The following is a 6,000-nucleotide window of genomic DNA, read 5'->3' on the forward strand; positions in this document are numbered from 1 at the left end:
CAGCGCACTCGTGGGTTGGTGTATCGATGCTGGCAAGCGTGCTCTCTCTATGCATAACATCTGCATGTGTTCCTCCAAAAACAGGTCCTGGATCGTAGTGTAAATATCAGCGTAGTCTTGTGTAAATAATGCTCCCTACCGGCTGTATGGTTAGTTTGAGAATTCTTTCCGGATTCGGTTATCCTGTGGGTGTGTTTCTGTGAGGAGAAGGGTGCAACGTCGCAGGGGGACATATTTACTCATTCGTGAATATCTGTAAAACTGTCGCACTCAGGGTAGAGTTAATAATAGAGGGAACTACATTGCGTGCCACACTAAAGTAGGTAAAAATTTATCGGGTCGGGACGCCCCGAGGGTAGAGAAGGGTGCAATGTTGCGAATATGGAATTTGGCCTCCATATCCGCTTGTAAATATTCCCCTATTTCCCCAATACTCCCCAACTATCCCCAATCCCCCATTCCCTAGTCCCATTGTCTGTAAACAACAATCAGTAGAGCCGACCTTCCCCTTTTTCCCCCATTAAATGTCGTGCCCAGGTCCACCGCACCACACGTAGACCACTTTCGGACATCTTGCTAGTTATTCTTAGTCTATGTCAGTTAAGGCCTCGTTTCCATTAATTATGACTCTTCGTTGCACCAGAATGTGATTATATGGCACCAGTAGTGAGTTTAGGACCTTTCCCATACCTCCTCCCATCTTCTTCCCCGTCTACAACAACAGAGGGGCACGGCGCTGCGCGGGGGGGAGTGTGCGTCCTCCCACCGGCTCGGTTAGCCGCCATCGACAATGCGCTCCAGACAACGCGCTCCAGACCATGCGCTCCACGGGGTTACCACAAAGGGGCTCCTTGTCAGCTCCTCGTCAAGGGCGGAGCCGGTAACCCCCCCGCACGCACCCAATGAGAAGCAACGTGCCGATTCCACGAGGCGGAGCTAACGAGCCGAGGGTGTGTCACTCCCCGCCGGATATACGCGGCCCCGCGCCGGATGTGACGTCAGATGCGCCCCCAGCTTGAGACGAAAAGACGCCACCTCGAGCGCTGTGCAACCTTCCGCATCTCTGGACCGGACCGGGTCGATCCTGCCCTGAGCCCAGGTGCACCTGGAGCCATCGACAACCGCTTTCCTGCCATCAACCCCCGTGTGAGTCAGCCTTGTCCCGTTTACCTGTCGTCTGTTGGGGTTAATATAAGGTTGTGTCTAAGTGCCTATCTTCCTTTGCTGTCCCTCTCGTCCCTGTAATCTGACCTTCCGTAACGAATATAATCTCCTCCGGAGGTCTTGAGAACCGTATCCCTGGTGTCGTCATTTTAATCCCAGCCGTGTGTCTGTTCCTTCATTGACCTAGCATCGCGCGACTAGTCAACGTTCGGGTATAATATCGAGTATAATCTTGTGCAGACGTGGTCACCCCAAAACCGCTCGGTGAATAACATCCAAGCCACGTCTGTAACAATATATATATATATATATATATATGTATATATATATATATATATATATATATCAGTCACTATGCGACCTTCATATCATCAGTGGAGAACCGCCAGCAAGGTGTCCCATACAGCTGCTGCTGCACCTTGCTGGGAGCGATAAGCACCGCCTGCCACGCGGTGACGTTATCTCTGGTATCCACTCATCATATGGAGTCGACCTGGTTGCGGGTGGGAGTTACTAATAATGGTATCTGTAATCTGGTTCTCCAACCTAATGAGCGGACAACATGACGTCATCGCCATGCACGTCCGCCTTGCCTGCAAAGTTCCAGAGGAACCATCTAGCAGTGCGTCATTACGGATTATAAATACAGATACTGTCACAAGTGCATGCAAAACTCACAGTTACCGACCTGGTTTCGCCCTTGTTGGGGCTTCATCAGGGCAACGCAGTGAGGCTTTCCATACACTTGTAACTCTGTGACCCTTTCGGTTTTTATATCAGTCACTATGCGACCTTCATATCATCAGTGGAGAACCGCCAGCAAGGTGTCCCATACAGCTGCTGCTGCACCTTGCTGGGAGCGATAAGCACCGCCTAATGTGAGGCCATCTGTCAGAAAGTTGAAGCTTAACCAAAGGTGGACCTTGCAACATGACAATGACCCTAAACATCCCAGTAAATCCACCAAGGAATGGCTGAAAAGCAAGTAATGGAGGGTTCTGGAATGGTCAAGTCAAAGCCCGGATCTAAATCCCATCGAGATGTTGTGGGGGGATTTGAAACGAGCTGTGCATGCAAGAAACCCCTCAAACATGGCACAGCTGAAAGAATTCTGCATGGAGGAGTGGGCAAAAATTTCTCCCAGTCGATGTCAGAGACTAGTAGAGTGGTAGACAGTTATAAGAAACGCCTACTTGAGGTTGTTTCTGCCAAAGGGGGCAATACCACCTATTAGAGCCAAGGGTGTACTTACGTTTTCCACGTGTGAAATTTGCATTTATGTTTATTTAAATTATACAATGGACTACAAAATGTAAATGTTTCATGATATTTGTTATATTATATCACCTTTATCTATCAATATTGTTGAAATGAAGATCAAATAGCTGTATGTTGAAATATGTTGAAAAAGTCAAAATTTTACATGGGGTGTACTTATTTTTCACGTGACTGTATGTATATATATATATATAATGTATATATATACATATTGTTACGGATTCGTAACTTCCGTTATTGTGGTTTTCCTCCACTTGAAAGATTTCGGATTCTATGTATTATTATTGTCTTCCCAAGGTTTATTGTTTATGAACAGTTATTTGAAGTTAAAAAGCCTAACTTTAAATGATACAGGACACCGAACCGGAAAGACAATGAGGTGAAGAGGGAGAAGCGGCGCGAGCAAAGTCGGAGAGGACGCGTGACGTCAGCGCTCCGTAACGAGCAAGGTTTACCGACAGCCGCGAGGGGATTTTGAGATCCTGGAAGGGACATCCGGCGATAAGAATATTCGCTGGAATGGAGAAATCTGCGTAGATCGATTTGGGGCGCTAAAATTCCGACGAATCCTCATCTCGTTGCATAGGCTCAAGCCAGAGCCGTTGGCCATCTTGCACCCCGTGCGTCGGACACCTGTGAAGGTTTGCTTCATGTCATCTTCACCCCAACATCCTACCGTCTGCTGGGGATGGGTGTGTGCGACCGCTTCGTCTCCAATTACGTTGCGGTTTGCTGAGGGAGCGGTGAAGGTGCGCCTCTGGAGGGCGCTGTTGTAGTTTGGCGGGAAGAGCACCCTTGCCCACTGGACACGCTTCGGAGATCGACTGGAGAGCGAGATTCGGGCTTCGACCGGATTTCGTTCCATCGACCGCTGGAGCGAATCCCATTCGCCTTGGGAAAAGTCATAGAGACATTGAGGAGTGTCGTTGCACTCGCTGACCGTGCCGTGAGTGACTTGACTGTATATAAGAGATATATAGAGTGCACTCTTAATGGCCATTTGCTGTACCGTTATACCTGTGTGTGATTTATAATACAAGTTTGTTCATTTATAATCATTGGTGTGGTTTCGCTATTGATTTTCAGCACAGGGTGATATATTTTTCTGCCGGGGTTCCTCTCGGGGTTCGGAGGTTACCGAGACCAGGAGATTGTAGAGGACTCCGTAACAATATATATACACACATATACACACACACATACACACACACACACACACACACACACACACACACACACACACACACACACACACACAAACACACAGAGACTTTTACAGAGACAGAGACAGAGACAGAGACAGACAGACACAGATTTGAGTCCCATCTCTCAATTGTGAAGAATTACTTTAAAATTATAGTATCCGGATCCAGATCTTCATCAATCTGAAACTTTATCCTTGGCACACTAACTCAGTCTGTCCACCAGGTTTCGTCCGAATCCAGCCACAACTTTTTGAGATAACATGCTGACAGACAAGCAGACAGACAGACAGTGGTGAAAACATAACCTGCGTCCACCTGAGGTGGAGGTGGTAATTATAATTGTATATTGTAGTAAGTGCAACAAAATAAAATCCAAATCGTCACAAATAACATGTTTGCTACTATAATTGTCTTTCAATGTTCTTGTGGTTTATTACCTGTTCGTATTTGGTGCAATGTCATTGTTTGTCCATGCAAATTTAATTTGACTCCCCATTAACCATATTGACAATAATTCAAGGTGCAGTGGCATAGATAGGAATGTGCTCAGTATAAAGGCCTAATTACCTACCACTGTGAAGGATATTGTAGCATATTTAATTCGCAAGTGTGTACAAATGAGACCGTCGTTGGTTTAAATCTTGTACAATGTAGCACCTTCCACCACCCCCACTCATGCCTCAGCACTCATTCTTTCCTCCTACATGTGCACAGTGGTAGGTCATCAGCCTGTAACAAGAAATTGTATCCATGGTATCACAATTACATGACTTCACTTGTCCTGCATGTGATCTTTGCTGCCAGGCAATGCTAGATAAATAATGGCATCTAAAGAATAAAAGCAAATATCTGCTTTCGGAATGAGAACAATTGACCCACTGGTCCTGAAGCCACCTCTGATGGAACCAATCGACCCCCAAGGTTGTTTGTGGCCCTGATTCTCAATGAAATTTTAATCAGCAGGTGTGCAGCTGGCTGGATAATTTCACACAGGCCGACCTAATGCATGCACTTGAAAACATATCTATCATTTGCTTCCATTTCTTTATAGCTCGAGTCGCAATTTAATTATTCAAGAAACTTTTTTGTGATACTATTACCTTTTCGAGCACTTGTTTTATGGAGCATCTCATGAAATAATCTTTTGACAAAAGAAATAAATTATTAAACTGTACATCACATGAAGGATTTTCAAAAAATGAAGGTATCGACAACATTTATAGCTGCCCAGCAGGCAAGGCTCAGATCTAGGGTTTCAACCGCTCAGTGGTCTTCGTGAGAAACTGTGCGGGCATCGGCTGCAAGCACCCTCTCAAGAGGGAAGGGGTGTTGGGATCACGTGACTGCAATAAGCAGAAAGTAAGACCTAATATAATTTTCAACATCGCCTCAGCATTGTAGTAGGTGAAAAAGGATTGTACAAAAAAAAAACAGCCAGCCAAAGATGAAAATACAACATGTTGCGAATGTTAAATATCTTCCATTATGTGCTGGCATAATAGACAAGTTCCATATTTGAAGATATAGCGCACGCTGTGTTAAGTGGCATTGCTTGGATTTGGATATATCATCGAAGCATTATGGGCCAAATTATCATTAGCTGTATCCGAAGTGCCTTTCTAATTACGATTTAAAACATTTCAAGCAATAAAAACATTTAGAGTAATAAAAAAGAGTTGATGATTGAACCCGCATGAGATGTAAACCGGGCGGTCTCACATCAAGAACTAAATTGATTTAAATGCATGAAAGTTTTTTTTCCGTCCAAGTCTGATACTGATATACGAGTTCAATGAGAGCCAAATGTGATTCAAAATACGTTTTTTTTTGTTTTGTTTTTTTGTAGGGGGGGTTCTCAGTATAATTTTTATTACATAATTTTCATAATAAACATTTATTACATAATAAAGAAAACAATTTTCTCAGTATTTGTATAATGCTGGACAACCTAGTTTACGCATCAGCGGCTCAATTGCAATTGTTTCTAAACGAGCAGTGTTGTCATAACAAGCTCCAAAATATATAAAATCTGATTATCCAAAGGCTCGAAGAAATGTCGATATGCAGATAAATTGCACACGAGGAATTCCGCATTGCTGTTAGTAAGGAACATCTCAATGGATTTGTGGAAGTACCTGTACAACGAGAACAAAACCTGAAAAATATTAGCCTGTTGTGTGGTCTGACATTTTGGAGAGTTCTGCACAATACCGAACACCCTTGAAGGAATCTTCATATGTAACTGAAAACTTTGATGAATATGACTTTGGAACCAAAATGACCATTACAGGGAGATGTGAGAAGGTGCTGCGCTAAGCCAGCATGGCGTGGAAGGAATGATGAGTACGCGGAG

The sequence above is a fragment of the Myxine glutinosa genome, chromosome 6 (genome assembly GCF_964187855.1).
Source record: "Myxine glutinosa chromosome 6, kmMyxGlut1.1, whole genome shotgun sequence".
Classification (NCBI taxonomy): Eukaryota; Metazoa; Chordata; class Myxini; order Myxiniformes; family Myxinidae; genus Myxine; species Myxine glutinosa.